Source organism: Mustela nivalis, assembly GCF_964662115.1.
Source record: "Mustela nivalis genome assembly, chromosome: 2".
NCBI classification, from domain to species: Eukaryota; Metazoa; Chordata; class Mammalia; order Carnivora; family Mustelidae; genus Mustela; species Mustela nivalis.
Genome location: NC_139021.1, coordinates 41383766 through 41403396, shown reverse-complemented (window position 1 = coordinate 41403396; position 19631 = coordinate 41383766). Strand labels below are relative to the sequence as shown.

At 42.2% G+C, this 19631-nt stretch overlaps 1 long non-coding RNA gene across 1 annotated transcript in view; it reads right to left on the bottom strand.

Annotated features, from left to right (window-relative positions):
- The window catches only part of LOC309860607, a 58185-nt gene extending 50020 nt beyond the window's left edge, over positions 1-8165 (bottom strand). The window contains exon 1 of the long non-coding RNA XR_014309489.1: positions 8009-8165. This is a non-coding gene — a long non-coding RNA (uncharacterized lncRNA). The remainder of the gene's footprint in view (positions 1-8008) is intronic.
- Between the last annotated feature and the right edge of the window lie 11466 nt (positions 8166-19631).

Genomic DNA, 19631 nt, shown 5'->3' with positions numbered 1-19631 from the left:
GCTAGACCACTTTCACTCTAACCCTTGGAAAGAAAAGGATCATGAACTTTAATGCTCCACAGTATTTATCTTTGACATTAACCAAACCAGAACCCCAAGCCCATTTTTCCCAGTCTGTCTGCTCTTAATTATTATAAATTTGGTAAGAGCCCTCTTTTAATGGCTTGTTTGATGTTTTGCATGATTAGATAAAGAAGCAGAGTGGAACTGTAGCTCAGAGCAACAGCTTTGAATTCTGAGGGATCTGGACATGAATTCTCCATTTCTTTTGTGTGTGATTATAAGCAGATGCTTCAATCTCTGTGAGCCTGTTCCTCATCTCTAAAACTGCATAATATCTGTCTCAAGAGGGTCATTGTAAGGCTCAAGGGAGATAATCCTGATCTGTTACCTGGAATAGGTAAGGGCAAAATGAGTGTTGTGCATCATTGTGATTGAATTATTATTGGACCCCCACAAAACAAATTAATGTGACATGTTGCTTATTTGAATGCTTCTGTGGTATACCCAAGGCACGTGTAGACAGGAAAATGCAGAGGAGAACTGACCCAGCATAACGTTCTGGAAAAAGAGTAAGAGTTTGAACTGGCCAAAAAGCTCAATATGTAACGACATCGGGATGAGGTTGTTAATGTAATTTATGGCCCCATTAGTTGAGTATTCAAAATAGAGGAGGAAATGGCCCTATTATGTGCTGTTCACATCTTCTCCATGGTATTGTGTCTAGTTCTCAATGTACTTGGTTTTAAGGAGCCTGATAAATTGGATTTTTTGGAGGGTGGTGATCAGGATGGTAGAGGATCTAAAGATCTAGGAAGAGTAAGAGAAGGAGCTAGGAAAAAGATAAACCAGGACCATGACGGCTTTCTTCAAATATTTGTCCTATGGAAGGTGGAGTTAATATCCATATAGCTCTGATGTACAAACCAGGATCAATAAATGGAAGCTAAGAAACAGTGGATTTCAGCTTAGGAGAGGGAAGAACTATATGGTATTTCAGAGCTGCCTGAATAATAGTGGTCCCTTGTCATTCAGGTCTGCCTACAGATGCCTTAAGGCAATAAGTCTGGGATACAGAGGTGGGTTACCTGCCTTGGAGGAAGGGATGGACCACATGGATTCCGTGGTTCTTTCCTTGCCTGCCACTTGGGTGCGCACACCACACCTTCCCAGCCAAAATCATGGGATCAAAAAAGGATGTCTTTTTGGCCTCCAGAAGGTGAGCCTCAAGAACTGAAATACCAAAAACACTCCAAGAAAATTGCCTTGCACACAGTATAAACTCAAATGTCAGAGACAAACTGGATCATACCAGGCTTCCAGTTATATAGTTCTACCATTCTGACAAATATAATCTATTCAACGATTTATGTGTCTAAGTCCATAAAGGGACAAACCTTGTCATTGGGTTTGTCCTGAGGGGTCCTGTAAATAAGAACTGTTTAGGGAAGAATCTGAAACGGAGGCAGAACAAGTGAAACCTCTGTGACTCTTCTTCCCCGTGAAAGAAATGAGTTCCAAGTTTAGACATATATTTTGTAGGCAGGTTTGAGAAAGGAGTAGAAAGTATAATGGACTGGAAGCCAAAAGTTTGGGCGTTAGTCCTCTCTCTGTTGGTTATGAGACTTGGCTAAAGTAGGTATGGTTCCTGGGCTTCTGCCCCATTAGTTGCTGTCCTGGTGATCTCTTGGGCTTCTTCTATCTCTGGTTCCAAGATCCACAATGGATAATTTTCTACATGTAAAATGCTGGGTGAAGACAATTAATGTTCATATTGAGTCCAATTGTCACTGGACAAGTCATTTCACCTAAAGTTCAGATTTATGTATTTTTCAATGGTAGATAACAACCTTGAGAGGACAGGTGGGCAGGATTTATAAGGACAGCAGTTTAAACTCAGACAATCTAGGTGAAAAGAATGTTAATGACCTTGACATTTGAACATGACCTGTAATATAGAGTATTCCACCACAAAGCTCTGAATTACTACCCTAAAATAAGTCAAATTGCAGAAGAGCATTGCTAGCTGGTTATAGACTATTCTCCTCTTCTTTTCTACAGAACGTTGGTTTCATTTGGGATGGATGGAATGTGTTCAGCTTGCATTGTGTAAGTGGCCATGTTTCATGGTGGTCAGTGAGAGACAAGCAGAACTCCACTAAACAGGGCTTCTGAAAAGACTACCAATTTCCTCATAAAAACATAGCTGGCACATGCTTTTGGTCCTCCCCTCTTCACACCTAAAATGTGGTCATGACACCTGGAGGAGCTCAGGCATGAGGATGAAAAGCAGGGCAGTATAGAAAACAGGGTCCTCTTTTTTATTTTTTTTTTTTAGATTTTATTTTTAAGTAATCTCTACACCCACTATGGGGCTCAAACTTAACAACCCCACCAAGATCAGAAGTCACAGGCTCCACTGACTGAGCTAGCCAGGTGCCCCAAAAAACTGGGTCCTTGATGACTATCTTGAGTGGCTCTATCAGCCCAAGGGTGCTTAAACTTATTACTGGAAACCATAAATCTCTATTTGTAGACAGGTATCTATTACACGCAACCTAATACAATCCTGATTAATAAAATACTCCTAAACCACTGCTTCCCAGTAAGCCCATATTATTTACATCAGAGTATGAATTTTGTTTGATACCTTCCAGAATGTTCTACCTCTTAAGCGATAGTACCCATGTAACCATCTCAAGTCAATGACACAGTAGAGGTTCCTCCTCTTGTATCTTCCTCTCTGCTTCATTCTTGTAAATATGCCACTCAGTGTCAGAATTATCAAGACCCCCCAAAACAGCAAGAATAAAAGGTGCATCAGCCATGTTCCTTAAACAACTTTTGATTAACTGACTGACTTCCAGCAGCATTGCTTAATTCAGACACATTTTACAAGAGAAAAGAAAGCATTCACTCAGTTTCTTGGGATAACCCTTAAGAGTTATACTTATCCCATAAAACTACATTTAAGCGCTAAGAAGGCAAAGAAAACATTACTAATTATTTAATTGTTATAACTAACGTATTTCATGTTAAATGTATTATCTAGTTTCTACAACTATTTACATTATAGCATATTGGATGGAGTCTCTTACAAAACTCTATTACATTTATGCATGTTTTACAGAACTCAAGAATAATTTGACATTTTGTGTGCATACCTATTTTGCTTTGATGACATGTGATTGGTTTTATTTATGGTTTATTCGATGCTGAGTCCTTGGTCCCGATGCTCTTTTGTTATAATAATTTTCCTAGGGGGAAAATCGGTTCTATTTTATAGCAGTCCACTTAGTGATGTCGTTTCCAGAAATGCCTGCACTGCATTTAAGAACAGATGATAGGCATATTTTTCTTCTTCCTATGAGGATTTGGCTCCTATGTCCCTGCTGGAGAAAACAAGCTGCCTTCCAAATAGTGAGATCCCTTTTATCTGTGCTTTCTGTCTGTACCCTTCACTGCCCATCCCCATTCCCTTCCAAGTACTGAGGCTTGCGGCATTGCCGCAGCTTCTGCTCCCTGGGCTGGTCCTCAGACTCCCTCTGAGCATGCGTGCTGGCCGTGTCCCTCCAGCGCAGCCCCAGGCTTCTCTTTATGACTGCACAGATACTAGCTAGCTGCTTGGCTTCTCAGAGTCTCTTCAGGTTTCCACAAGAAAGGCAATCACACCAAATATTCGGTGATTTTTTTTTTTTTTAACTTTCTGAAGATTCAGGGGGTCCCAGTCATGGCGCAGCTCCCAACATCTCCTTCCTCATTTTGTCTCTTTCTTTCTCCCTTTCTTCTCTTCCCTAGTCCTCCCAGATTCATCCAGGAGCTCCTTGCGGTGTGACAAGCCGAACTCCAGCCTCTGCACCCAGCTTCTACCCCAAGGCGGGAAGGGTGTTTCCTAACGAAGGCAAGCGCTCCTTGGGAGGAATTCTTCTACCAATAGCTAACCAAATATGTTTCCGCCGTCTTATTACCCTTGCAATCGTCACACCCCAAGAATAGTTGCTTGCATATTTTCAGGAATAACCAGAACAAGTTCCGGCTCGCAGGATCATTGCACGATCTCGTACTTTAAACTTTATTTTTACAAGTGATAGTGCAGTAAGGGTACAGACAGAGGGCTTGGACCTTTCTTCAGCTTGTGGTGGTCACAGAAGCTAACAGTCCATAGGATAAAAACAGATCTGTGAAACTCAACCCCCATCTGGTATATTTACTTCTGTTACGGTCACATGTTAAGTGTTCCTAGTTTTACACACTCCAAATGAGGGAGGATGGTATCAGAGACACAGCATCTGCTACTGAAACTCAGTCTTTTCATTTCATTTAAATGAAACAAACAAACAAACAAACAAACAAAAACCCAATGACAAGAAAAGATGGCCCGAGTGGGTGGATCAGACACTTCTTAGGGTCCCTTAAGAGCAAGGGTCTCAGGAAGGATCCAGGAGAGACAGAGGCCCCCCAAGGCTGAAGGAATGGACAGATTAAGAAAATTTTGTAATTACAAGATGGGAGTTGAGCTCTGAGCTCAGGAGTTGAGCTCAGCAGATAAGCAAGAGGTTAAAATAGAAACCAAACACCAGAAATGTTGCCAACAACTGGAGAAGTGATTTCTACTACAATGGAGGTTTGTTACTCTCTTTTAAAGAAAACAATGGAGCCAGCTAAGGCTAAATGTTACTAATATTATAAAAATGTGTTCTCTGTTAAAAATTACACATTCAGGGATGCCTGAGTGGCTCAGTCAGTTAAGCATCTCCCTTTGGCTCAGGTCATGATATCAGGGTTCTGGGAGAAAGCCTCGCCTGAGGCTTTGCTCTCAGCAGGGAGTCTGCTTGGGATTCTCTGCCTTTCTTCCTCCCTCCCACTCTGCTCTTTCCCACTGGATACCTATGTGTGCATGTGTGTGCTCTCACTGCTGCACACTCTAAGATAAATAAATAAAATCTTTTAAAAAAATGAATTACACATTCGAATGAAAGCCATTCACCAATGTTATAATCTTCTGAAAATACCATGTCCTAAACTATTCAGATGAAATTATTAGCTTCCAGCTCCCCAACCTGTATATTATAAGTCCTGTTTCCTGTCAATATTTCTAAAGATTCCTGGTAGGGGTACACAGTGTGTGTGTGTGTGTGTGTGTGTGTGTGTGTGTGTGTGTATGTGTGAGCGCGCGCGTGCTTGTGCATGAGCATGCGTTTGTGTGTGTGTGCTCACGTGTCACAACAGAGGACCAGAGTGTGTGGGAGGTGGGGCGGCTTCTGTTCTTCAAATCGCCTCTCACACTGACTGATTCTGCCAAATTCCTGTTTCTCATCTTCCCTCCTACAGCTACAGTTCTTGCTCTTACCTTTTTGGCCCCATAAGAACCCCTTCAATCCCCCAAAGAACTAGTAGTTCTAGACAATAATATGTAGCAAGCTTCTGCTGAAGGTCTGGAGTAACAGAGGATGGCTTTATAGCGAGGCAGAGATGGAAGTCAACTTCAAGTTGAAAAGCAGGCCTTCCTATTGGAGCTCTTTGGCCAACTCTCCCCTGTGAGGAATTTACACTGTTGTCTTTCCTGTCAGCCCTGGCTCCTTGCACTGCTGAGTCCTGCCTTCCCTTCTGCTCTGACCCTTCTCTCCTCTGTCCTCCTTTCGAGAAGCCCTCAGAATTTTCAATCAGTTCTCCCGCCAGGCGTGAGGCTCAGAACTTTTACATGGATGAAGAGTCTTAGGGAGAACAATCTGATTGGAAGTTAGGGCTAAAGGTATTATTTCAAAATCTCCTTTGTTTAGAAGAATGCCTCTTGGACCTAGATTGTATGTGGCTTGGAGTGGGGTGGGGATCTGATGGAGGGTAGAGGAAAGGGCTGAGACCACTTTTCCTCATACAGCCACTCCTCATTTTACCACAGCAAACCCACAATCTATGTTACCTCCAGAACTATTCAGTTCTCTGTCAAAATACCTCTTTCTGGAATATACCTTGCAGAAATCACCTTTAAAACCCAAAGCCCCCACCAGGTACTTCTCAAAACAAAAGACCAGCCTTGTCTCCTCCACCTTCCTGAATGCATAAGCAGCCTCAGACATTTCTTTTTAAAATAGCAATTGTTCCTTTTCAGTAAAACACAGAAAATAAAGATGATTCGTATTCAGAGTGTGTTCAGTCTTCATTATGTTTTTAGGATGTTGTCAAGTTTTACCATGGGGAAAAAGAAATCCTCAAATCCTGGACTTCACTGGGCCTGAGCAATCGTAGCTTACCTCCCTCGTTAGTGAAGCACAAAACAGGCCCTAAGAAGTTCTGTGGTAGGCCCAAGGTCACTGGTAAGCTCTTCCATAGAGAGCTGGGGTTAAAGCCTCTTCCACGGCTGCTGTAATCATAGTTCAATAGAGACAGGATATAATTTGTTCACCCTGCTTGCTGAATGCAACGAGTATGGCTCAGAATTCTTATAAACATGACTTACGGCCTTAAATTATATGCAAATGACACGATTAGGCATGCAAAATATGTGCATATCTATTAGCTATACTGGGGACACTTTTCTGCCAATAGGGAAATTTGTGTTTGCATTATCAAAAGATAAACAGAGCTTTCTTTACTGCTCTCCAGATTACAATTTAAATTGCTACAGAAAAACAGCAGTAAAATCTCATGGGCCTTTGAGTCCCATCCAAATCTCAGAGTTGAAAACATGGAGGACATTAGGAGAAGGAAAAGAAAAGTGAAGTGCGGGGAAATCGGAGGGGGAGAAGAAGCATGAGAGACTGTGGACTCTGAGAAACAAAGGGTTTTGGAGGAGGAGGTTGGGGGGACGGGTGAGCTGGGAGGTGGATATTAAGGAAGGCACGCATTACATGGAGCACTGGGTGTGGTGCATAAACAATGAGACTTGGAACACTGAAGAAATAAAATTAAATTTTTAAAAAACCACATCCGGGGTGCTAGGTGGCTCAGTGGGATAAAGCCTCTGCCTTCTGCTCGGGTCGTGATCCCAGGGTCCTGGGATAGAGCCCTCCATCGGGCTCTCTGCTCCTCGGGGAGCCTGCTTCCTCCTTTCTCTGCCTGCCTCTCTACCTACTTGTGATCTCTGTCAAATAAATAAATGAAATCTTTAAAACAAAACAAAAACCGCATCCTATAAAGTTTGAAAAGAGGAAAAAAAAATTTGTTTTTCCCACCAAATAGCTGCTTATCTCTCACGTCATTAGGATGCTAGGTGACCTCTGACCCTTAAGACACTGTTCTCTAACACACACTTCTTACCTATTTAAACATTTTTTCAGATCATAAAAATAATTTTTATTCACTGTAAAAATTTTGGACGATACAGAGTAGTATGAAGAAAATAAACACTACCTTTAATTTCATCGCCGGAAATAACCACAGAATCTATCTTGGTATTCACTTGTTAACCCAGACATTTTTCTTTGCAGCTTACATAATATATACCATACTTACACTTTTTTTTTCCATATTGGGATGTGCATTGCATTGTTGTGTAGCCAGCTTTTTAAAAAAACCTAAACTGAATAAACATATTCCCATTGTGATTAAATATTCTTCAGAAATTTATTTTAAGCTTGAATTCTAAGCCATCTTGGGAAGTTACTAATTTTTTCCTTGGGTGTCTATCATGTATACTTGAGGTATAATGTTAATAAAATTTTTCTCTTGTTAATCTTTTATCACGGGGGTCTCAGCTAAGAACTTAGACGGAAAAAGGGAACATTATTTTCCCTACAATAATCTTCCATAAACATTTTTTCAATCCATCTCCTATTGTTAGACCTTTAGATTATTATTTATATCTAAATCCTCAACTATGTCCTAACCTCTTAGAAGAACAGACAAGCAGTTTTAGGAGCAGAGGGAAAGGGCCATCTGGTGCACATACACGTAGATACCAGAAGGTGACGCAAGAGAGCACTTTCGTCTTTCATCCTCCGTTATCCGCTAGGGTTTCGGGCCCCACACCGCCCCCACGGCCTCCCCTCCTCTCCTTTCTAGCGTTTACCTCTTCTCTGCTCCTTTGCCCCGTCCAGCTACTTGTTCCTCATACCTTTGGCTCCGATTTTTAGATGTTCCATTTCCATGGGGTTGTCCCGTAATGAAGCTGATCAGGAGGTAAAGGAAGGTCGCCCTGCCTGGTTTGATCCCGGAATGATTCAGCTGCAGGACTTGAGTCCCAGTCACTTCTTTAGTGACTAGACGTTTCTTCCCTGTTGTGTGCCCAGTCCACAATTTTTACATAGTAGTAGCCTTAAAGCATTGTGCGACTTGTTAGAAAAATGACACTTCCTAAAATCCACAAACATTTAATGAGTTTCTTTTCCAGTCTAAGTGCTGAGAACCACCATTTAGCTAAAGCTTTGCATCTACCCTTGATTATTTCTTTAGAAGAACTTTCTAGAAGAATAATTTCTCGTTCAAATGCATTTTTTTAAATATGCTTTTCTAAGTCTGGTAATAAATGTTGCCAAGCTGCCCTTTTGGTATAATATTACATTTCCACCAGTGCTGTCCAATTATGTCCCCAGCATTGAAATAATCAATTCTCTGTGGTAGACAATTTGTGGTATCTCGTTGTTGTGTTCATTTGCATTTTCTTTAAATATGTGTTTCAAAATTTTAATAATTTCAAATAATTTCTTTTTAGTATATCAATAGATTTTTTTAGTTTTTTTTTTTTTTTTTTTTGGTCTATTAATTCTGAAATCATTTGAGACAAAGAGACACCAGGGTTTTTAATTATATTTCAGAACTCTACACTCCATATGCTTGGAAGTGAAAAGAAACAGTGATCATCTAGGCAATCTTCTTGTTTTACAGATTAAAAACAAAATTAAGGTTGTGTGGTTAGAGAAAAAAATTAATCCATTGAAAGCCATGATAGTTGAGTCAAACACAAAATGGGATCATTTTTCGGCAGCAAAACTTGAAAAACAGCTAAGTATATTTCTTTTTTTTTTATTAAAGATTTTATTTATTTATTTGACAAAAAGAAATTACAAGTACACTGAGAGGCAGGCAGAGAGAGAGAGAGAAGGAAGCAGGCTCCCTGCTGAGCAGAGAGCCCGATGCGGGACTTGATCCCAGGACCCCGAGATCATGACCTGAGCCGAAGGCAGCGGCTTAACCCACTGAGCCACCCAGGCGCCCCAGCTAAGTATATTTCAATGTAAGCAATATTTTGTGATATGCACTTTGTATAAGGTTGTTCAACAAGGTACCATAAAAAAAAACTATACAAAGAGTTCTTTCAAGAAATGTACAATTATAAGGGATTAACTTCAACAACGTTCATGGCAAAAAGCAAACAGTTAACCTTGAAAATGCATAAAATGAAGCTAAATAGATTGTTGATGGAAATTTGACATAGTCAAATTTATAGAATGCTGTCAACAAGTAATGGCAAAAAATGAGAAAAAACACTGCAGGTGAAATGCTTTGTATTTTGGTGGAGAAAAACACTACAGATGATGTAGTTATGTGTACTTTTCATTGACTTGAAGCTGGTTGTATAACAGGAGTTTCAGAGGAGTGAGCGCACTATCAGATGCCCCTGTGTGGTCTTAAGAACTTAGACAGCAGAAGCCCCCAAGACTCCCAGCCTCTTGTTTGGGGAACAATAGTCTGTTTGATCAACAAGCAATTATTAAGGGTTTATTCTGAACCAGATGCTACAGAGTATCTACTGAGATCAAAGACTAGATGTCTCCATCTTGGAGGAGTTCGGTCTGACGGATGAGAAAGACAACACAAAACTGGTAAGATGTGTGATCATCCTATCTGAATAGTTGTTGGTCAGTCCCTGGGAGTTGTCACCTCCAGAAAAGCTAGAAACAGGAGACAGACTGAGCGCAGATGCTAGAGAGAGACAGACAAGTTGCCAAAGCCTTGCCCTTAAGTGGAACACAGCACTGGCATGGAGCTGAGGTCAGATGGCCTTCAGCAGGGCTAAGTTAGGGCAAAGGCAGGCCTGGAAGACAAATGTGACATCAAAAGTGGCAGGGGTTAAGGGAAAGACAGAGCAAGGGAACAAGAGATCTAGGTCCAGAGACCTGGGAGAGCTTAGGGAAGAGAATTCTGTAGTGGGGACTTTTTCCAAGACCTGCTAAGCCCTTGCAGGAGATATTTCATTGTCGGTCTTAAGGGCTGAACAACCCAACAGAGTATCTAACTATAGAGGTGTGTACAAAGTGGTGGGGAAATCACCAACCATGATCTTCAAGATTTCATAGAGGAGGTACCAAAGAGTGTAGGTGGGCTGCTTGAAGGGTGGTAGGATAGGAAAACAAATGCTGTGAAACACATGACATGTGCCATCTTGTTTAAGCCCCACAGCAATGCTGTGAGGTAAATTGTTATTAGCCTTAGTGTGCACATTAGGAAACTGAGGTTTAGAGAGATTATATAACTTATTCATGAGTTTAGACTGGAATGTGTGTTCTAACTCCAGAGCTGGACTCTTAAATAATACTATTAACCACTAAAACTCCCTGGGGCAAAATTATAGAGAGGCTTTTCAACGTGCTAAAAGGTCTGGTCTTTCTCTTATAGCCAGTGGTGAGAAATTGAAGGTGTTAAAATCCAGGACTGACATGTGTTTGGTGGTGTGGTTTAACGTCATTAGCATAAACTTTAGAGTCCTCAGGTTCCAACTGACAGCTTTTTGACTTCTTGAGTCAAAGATAATTTGATCAAGATAATTTCTCAGGCCTCAAATGTTTGTTCTAAATTAAGAATAACTGCGTCTTCTTGCTGGAATGCTAGGATATTTAAACATGAAAATGTACCTGAAAGCAACTTGTTAACTGGGAAGCTAGAAATAAATATTAACGTTTATGATTTCCACTGCATTTTAGAAAAAGCAAGGCAGCCAGGCATAGAGTGGTGGGAGAGCCACTGAGGAGGACTGTCATGGTCCGGATTGAAGGAGGGTGACAAGGCTTTCGGGCTAAAGCGGTGACAACGAGGGTGGGAGGAAGAACATATGTGGTGGATAATTAGGACAGTTCACAACTGGACTAAATGACTGATTGGATCTGGGGATGGAAGGGGAAGAGGGTCAGGATGATTCAGAGTTTTCTCTGAATCACCAGGTGGATGGTGATGCCATCAGTGCAGGAAGAAGGAGAAGCAGGATAACGCATTCTATTTCTGGAATATTGTGAAGAGGTGGCTATGAGGCATCCAGCGAGTGGAGGTGGTGAAATATGAGTGGGACTATGAGTGGGGGGGTGCCCAGAAAAGACGTGTGCTGTAGACTCAGATTTGGACCTCACTGGGTATTTGTGTTACTAAAACTATTAGAGTAGGTGTGATGTCCAGGCAGCACATATAAAGCTGTGGCTTGTAATCTTATAAAGCAAAGGAAATTTCCCAACTCACACCCTAAAATAAATGCTTCTGTGGAAGCCCAGTTTGCAAAAACAGATCAAAAGAAAGCTTTTCTTGTCAAATCTGGAGCCAGTTGCCTGGAACCCACTTCTTGAGACATCCTCTGAATGGGCTTCACCGAGCCCAGTTTGAGAACCACCAACTTGGAGCAGGAAGAGAAGGAAAAGGATGACTCTCCATATTGAGTCTGAAAGAAAACGCCGACACAAAATCAGATTGGGATTTTCATTTCAGACTCTTTAAAAAGCCATTTTGAAACACTTAATTCTTTTGGAAGCCTCAGCCAGGCATATGTAGCACTAATACTTTTTCTGAGCTGCTCTTACAGATGCCTGACACGGTACAATGTCCATGCTTGCCTACTGGAAGCCAAGGTGCCATGCAGGTCAAGAGAGCTGCCCAAGGGCTTAGGCTAATGTCTGTTTTCAAGTCCTTGATTTTACTCTTCCGAAGGTGGTTGTTGTGTCCACATCTGCTGGATCTCCCAGCACTGAGATAATCATATTTGTCACAGTTACTATGAGACTCTCACGTGATCTCTAAACTTGGTAATGTGACCCTTCACTCAAAGAGTTGTTGACTAAAAAGTATCCTAACATGCAAGCTTTTTAGAAAGTTAAATTGATTGAACATTTCCTCCTAATTAAATGAATTGGGTCTGCTTGTTATTTCAACACGGTGAAGGCCTTCACACCAAATCCCATAAAAACAGGTTGGTTTGGTGGTTAAATCAGAAAGACCTAATCACACGATACACAAAGACAGTGAGAGGAAGGCAATGAGGCAAACAGAAGGAGACCGAGAAAGAGAGAAGAAAGGACAATGAGTGGCATGTTTAGTGGCTACTAAACAGCAACAACACAAAATGAAAACACTCTGAAATCTCAGTGATTTCCTATGATGAAAGTTTATTTCTTACTTATTCAGAGTTCACAGTTGTGAGTGTTTATGCTTGGCTAGTGGGCTCAGCATCCTTGCCTGGATCCTTTGCCATTCAGGGAGAGGAGTGGATTGGAGAGCTTGTCTGGGCCAGGCCTGAAGGTGAGGGCACCACAGCTGTCCACATTCCACTGGCCAGAGCTAGTCTGGAGGCTGCGCTCAGCTGCGTGCGGGGGCTGGGAAATATGGCGGAGGTGTGTGCTTGGGAGAAGGCGGAAGCGGCTAGCCAGTCTCTGCTACAGATGAAACAGGAATGCCTGTGCTGAGGTTTTGTGAAAATTAGGAAAAGTTAATCCTTCGCATACAAATTTCCAGTCTCTTTCTTCTTTTATGAAGGTCTTACTCCAAAAGACGAACAGAAGTTAATATTGAATCCCCTCAACCCCGCCAGAAATATCAGACAGTTCCTATGCAGAAGTTAATTACCACCTTTTCAAAGGCACCAAAGAAAATGTTTATCACTTTTGCAGGTAAGCCTCAATTTTGAAAAAACATTGTTTTCAAAACACTGCATTTCGAATAATGAAATAAAATGTGTTTGTATTCAGTGCAGCTCAGCATTATTATATAAACCCTTCCTTTACAAACTTCTCATAAAAACTTCTTCACATTCTTACCCAAAAAAAAAGAATTTTTAAAAAGCTAGACATATACCCACTGAGTCATAGAATAATTGGAATTCTGACAGGAAGATAACTGTAAAGTAGTTCTTTAAAAAGGAACACCACTCTGCTTTATTTAAACTCCAAAGTAGGTAAGCGTTTTATGGGTCGAGATTTTCTCATACGGGGTGTTATGCAATATACAGCTCAGCTTTGAATACTTTTCTCCTTTGTTCTTCTTGCACACCACGCACATGCCATTTGGTGACATCCTGAGGTCTGGGAGGCTACTGGATTAGACTTTCTGAAAAGAAAAGGTTATTCTACATCATGTATAGAAAAAAGCTTTGATGATTCATAAAATTAAAGCCTTTTGGTTCCTGGCAGGGGAGATCTCCTAGTCAATGTGTTGAAAGCAAAGTGGCTGTATTAGAACTTGCCCCCTGACAGAACCAAAGATCTCAGCTGGTTTTTTTGCAGGAAGGACACGAGTGTTAGGCCAACATTGATGAGACGACTTTTAAACAGCACAAAGTAGACAAAGACATTGTCGGCCTCCAAGAAAGAAACTGAGGGAGTGCCCGTGAGTTCGCATGTTACGGAAAGTAGAAGGATTGTTCCAGTAAATGTTTTCTCCTTATGGAATAGTGTTTGAATAAACACACATCGGGCTCGTGTGCTGCCTAATTTGCCCTATATGGCTGGTCCATGCCATGGAGGACTTTCTGAGACCTTCTGCCTCAGAAAATACAAATGTGTGTTGGGAAAGGTGGTTTAATGAAATGTGACTCGGCTGAGAGTCCCAGCAGGGGGACTCCATCCCTTTCCTATCTTCTGTCTTCATTCTTCCCATGGTTTGAGCTTTTTCTGCCTGGAGAAAGCACTGAGTAAACGTGGACTTGTTTATCACCAGCAGCAGAACTTGGTGACTTAACATTCGTAACGAGCTTTTGACTCAATAAAGGAAGTTCGTGGTGAGCTTTTCCTTTAGGGATACCAGAAGAAAGTTCTGTGTTTTCCTTTGCTTCCCCATAATATGCAGTTCTTTTTCTGCCAGAATTCTACCCTTAATGTATTTTGATCTTTAACCATTTTGATTAGATGCCATTGCAAAGAAAGCAGTGAATCCAATGACGCGTGCAGTGTGGCATTCTAGAGTTTGCGATGTGGACCGCTGTGACATTCAAGGCAATTATAGGCGCTATGTGGACACAGAGTTTATGAGTCAATAAAATAATTAATTAATTTCTCCAGAATGTATTATTTGACTCAGTTAGTAAAACAGTTCCTCCACTTCAATTCTTTTTTCAATCCTCTTGTGAAGGAGAAAGTCTCAACTTCGTGATAGTTACATGTTTATTCCTCTTGATGACTTTTCTGTCCTTTTTAAGGAAAGAACAAATTTCAGGCTGAGAATCTTCAGCAGGCAGTTTTTATTTTAAAGATTTTATTTGTTTCTTTGCAGAGACACACACGCACACACATACACACACACAAGCAGGGAGAGCAGGAGAGGGAGAGGGAGAAGCAGACTCCCTGCTGAGCAGGGCGAGATCCCAGGACCCTAGGATCAGGATCTGAGCCGAAGGCCAACACTTAACTGACTGAGCCACCTAGGCACCCCTACAGCAGGCAGTTTTAACTAGTTAAAACTTAGTCATGTTCTGGGGTGCATGGGAGACTCAGTCGTTAAGCGTCTGCCTTTGGCTCAGGTCATGATCCCAGGGTCCCGGGATCAAGCACCACATGGGGCTCTCTGCTCAGTGGGGACCCTGCTTCTCCCTCTCCCACTCCCACTGCTGTGTTCCCTCTCACTATGTCTCTCTCTGTCAAATAAAATCTTAAAATCATTGTCATGTTTTAATATCATTATTTTTAGTTTTAGTTCTTGTCTGTGGGTAGCAAGTGAAACATTTTCCAGCTATCAACTAATAAAAAATTTTCTTTTAAAATCAATAATTAAAATGCCAAAAAGGGAGTCACTTTAAAGGAAAATACTGAATGACAGGTCAATAGTTTGTGACTGAGTCAAGATTGCAAAGCACACATAGAGTGAGAAGAGCCCTGGTCTGAGAGGCAGATCATCGGAGTTTCTATCCTTTGCCACTCACCAGCTGTACGACATGTGGAGTCAATGGACTTCTCTAGGTCTGTACTTTCTCATCTGTAAAAGGTTGCAATGTATCAGTGCTTCTCTGCTTGGCTACACAATAGAACTGCCTGATTTAATGGAAGAGAAGCTAAATAAATGCTTCTGTGTTAGAGAATGTTGGAGAAAAATGGGAGCACACAGGAGGGACATCATCAGTGGATCTTAATGATCAAAACTTATAAGTAAAAATCAAACATTCCTTTGTATGGTTGACATTCTTTGTTACCTGGGCCGCCAGCTCATGGTAATGTGACACGTGCCATATAGAAAAGCCAGGGTGTAAGAATTTCAGGCTTGAGGTTTGCTGTCTGTTTTGCCCATTGAAACTCTTAAGCTGGCATGGGCCATCTGAATAGTCCAGCCACAAAAGCAAGAATAAAATCTCCGTCCACTCTCCTTCCTACCCAGAAGGCGCTTTATATTGCTTGTGTACAATTTAAAGACTTTCTTCTATAATCTGCTTGGACTCAGAAGAACAATAAAATGGAACCCATATCAAGGATTCAACTAATGATGCATGCCATTTCATTCAAACAGTAAATGTGCCTAACTTCTGATGCTCTTGTCCCTGGGAGAAATGATCAACACTGATTGACATGGGGGGGGGGGGAACCCCAGACACAATTTAAAATAAAAAGAAATTCTTCACTCCAAGAATAACTCTTGCATTAAGTAATTTTTGCCAGATTAAAAAAAAAAAAAAGCTTGGAAGGATAAAACCTTGTGACCATTGCTAAATTATATTAATTCCATTTTAGTTTCCAAAAATAATGGGCCACACTGAAAATATTGGGGGGCCCACATTAACACTTTTTTTCTAAAGGTTTTACTTATTTATTTGGCAGAGAGAGAGATCACAAGTAGGCAGAGAGGCAGGCAGAGAGAGAGGGGGAAGCAGGCTCCCCTCTGAGCAGAGAGCCAGACGTGGGGCTCAATCCCAGGACCCTAGGATCATGACTGAGCCAAAGACAGAGGCTTAACCCTCTGAGCCACCCAGGCGCCCCCACATTTAACACTTTTAAGGAACATGTGAGAGAAGGATTCTAAATAATAACCAAGCAACCTAGAAGGGTAAAGAGAATTTCCAACCGACTATGTGTTGCCTGTCAGGATGCTATCTGACAGATCAGTGCTGTTGCATTACCTTTATGTTGTAAATGTCAGTTGTAACTGACACACGAGGAACATGTGAATCATTGATCAGACCAGGCGGGTGGGCATGCCCAGTTTTCCATGACACCATCTTCCTTCCTCCCGCCATAAGTATCGATCACTTAGCACTTGCCCATAGCTGTGGGATCCATAACCTAGGAAAGCAAAGGACCGCCACACAGGATCCCGTGGTTCGGGGTGTTTGTGGGAGCCCACACAGGAAGACAAGTACACTGCTTTTCTGTTACTAGCTCCAGACAACAAGGGTTCTTTGTATGAGGAGTACTGTTGCCAGTTCATTCAACCCAAATCTACTCTTGCTTTGCTCTTTCTTTCAGGCATTCTGGGCTTTTCCCACTTTCTCTGGTATTAATTCCCACTCAGTCCATGTATGGAAATCCAACAGTTTTGTCTTACTTTAGTGTCTATCATCGCCTCAATCTCAGCATACCCAGAATTGACGTAAGCAGCTTCCCTCTGGCATTTCCACACCCCACCAGCTCCCCTTTCTTATTTTTAGTTCAAGACACCCATGTTCCCACCCTCCTCCTCTTCACTCTGATGAGACAGGCTGGTGTTGGTACTTCCCTCCCGAACTTGTGCAAGTTCTGTCATCTCTTCCTTCAAAGAGCCTCTTGGTCACTCTTCCCTCTTCCATCCAGTCACATGCCAGGAACTAGAGGGACCTCCTAGACTCCTTTGACCTCCGTCATGGCCCCCTGCAATCCAGACTGCATGCTGTTGCGGGACAAGTCTTTCTAGACTAGCATCTAAAATAGCACCGCAGCCGCACTGTGTTTAGGGACTCCCAGGACTTGCCTGCTATCTAACGCACTGATGAGGAGAGCTGTGTGGGAGGTGGCAGCAAGCATTGCTACTTGTACCCAGCGCTGACCATGTGCCGGGCCCGAGACAAACACTGTACATATAGTATCACTTATTCTGATGACAGCTGAACCGAGGACCTATTATCATCCCCACGGTACAAGAATGGAAACTGAGGATCAGGGTGTTTTCATGACTTAAATGGCCCAAGATTTTACATGTGAGGGCAAGGCAGAGACTCAAGTCCAAGTTTAACTCCATGCTGTATGTTATGCCGTGCTGCTTTTGAAAATCTTGCTTGGATTTCCTGTTCTGTTCTAACGTGCACAGGCCCTTCAGATCTAAACTTCCCTCCTTCTGCTCTGCAACAGACTCCCCCTCTACTCAATTACGAAAGTCTCCTCTCTGTCCGTCACATATTCCACACTGACTCCCTCCTCCCCACCTTTGCCTGAAATAGTCCTCACCCTGGGAATGCCCTCCCTTCTAACTTCTGTCTGTTTCCATGCTACTCATTCTTCAAGGTCCTGGTCACGTTCAATCTCCAACACAGACAACTCTGAAGTCACTATAGCCCGAAATGTTGCTTCCCATTCTTGAGATTTAACGTAGGATCAGCGCTCAATAATTGACTCATTCACATCTCTTTTTCTGCAGTTACCTATGAAACTAGAGGATACAAAGGTTATGGAAGTGCCTAGTGGACCAACAGAACTGTGTTTCCGTTTTTTGGCTGTGGGACCTCAGACACACTGTCTTCTCTGAAGCGACTTTCCTCCTCTGCAAGGAAGATAAGAACCCTCGTTCAGCAGGGTTGTAACACAGATTAAATGACACCAAAAACTGTTAAGCCCTCTCTGAGGCCCAGCACTCTGTGGTCTCTAAATGCTTGTGAGTTTTCTCTTCTCTCTAAGGGTTGGGCCATGACTCACGTTTAAAGAGCTCTTGCGAGAGATTAGCAACAGCCCATGTGTCTTCAGTTGTATAACGGAAGGTCGAGTTGTACATTTTTACTGAGACCTTGAGATACAAGAGAGAACATTCCAAATATCCAAAACCGATTCTGGGACACTAAAATCCCCTCATTCCAAAGGCACAGAGTAAAGAGTAAGAGAGGATGTGTGAAGCGGATAAAGAATTTCTCTGAAGTCAAAGCAGAGACTCTAACAGATATTTGCCCCCTCATGTTTGTCACATTATTCACAATAGTCAAAAGGTGAAAGCACCCCACACGTCTGTCGACCCATGAACAAACAAAATGTGATCTATACATACAATGGAATATCCATCAACCTTACAAAGGAATTTAAAATTCGAACACATGTTACCGCATGGTGAAACTTTAAGGTATTTTGTTAAGGGAAATAAGCCAGTCATAAAAGGGCAAATGCTGCATGAGTCCATTTGTATGAGGTTCCTAGAGTAGTCAAATTCACAAGAGACTGAAAGTAAAATGGTGGTTGCCAGGAGCAGAGGGGTAGGAGTGGGCAGGTAGTGCTTAATGAGTATGCGGTTTCAGTATGGGAAAACTGAAAAGTTCGGAAGGGTTGTGGTGGTGATGGTTGTATAACCGGGTGAATGTACTTAATTCCACAGAGCTGTACAGTTCAAAATCACTACAATGGCATATTTCGTGTTACCCCTATTTTACCGCAATATACAAAAAAAGAAGGGAGGGAAAAGTCCTGGGGGCTCAACCAAATTTTCCCCAGCTGGCAAAAGGACTGCAGAACTGAGCAGGTTTCTAAGGCAGTGAGGGTCACAGATGAAATCACACTTGTCTTTATACCCCCAGAGTCCTACTGGTTCAAGATGCAGGTGACACAAGTACCAGAAAAATCCCGCTCAAACTGACTTAAACCAGGAAACAGATTTATTGCATAAGTAACTTCTCTAGGTCATTGGTTCTCAAACATGAATAAACATCAGAAGCACTTGCAGGGCTTGTTAAAATCCAGACTGCTGGACCCCACCCTGCGCCTGATTCTGCAGGTCTAGGGCAATGACGGAGACATTACATTTCTATCCCATTACTGGGCTGTGTTTCAAGAATGCGGATGAGACCGCTTTACCAATGCATCGCACTCACGTGTCATCTCTGTCTTCAGGGCTGTGGCTCTGAATCTCTGGCAGTCTCTTTCTCTAACCAGCATCATCCTCCAGCTTCTCTTCAGGCTAATTTTCCCCACGAGAGCTAAAACGCCTATCCCACTTCCAGGTCTTGCATCTGTATCCCACACAGTTCAGAGCAGGAGCAATGCCCCGTGTCCCAACATTCCAGACAAAAATGCCCAATCGGAACAATTAGCACTTGTTAAAATGAAAATCAAAAACCCGAACACAATGTCTCTGATAGGTGGTTTCCCACGTAGAACGATCCTGATAACAACAAATAGGAAAATGACCCTCTCCAGAGTGTCTACTTGCCTGATGTCTCTTCTTCTCACAGTCATTTGCTCCCTTGCCCATTAATGACAAGGCCTCCCTCCAGCAGCTGTCATGGGAGCATCTCTGCCAGGAGAACTGAGCTCTCATGCTTAGCAGCTGAGATGGATTTGGCTAAAGTA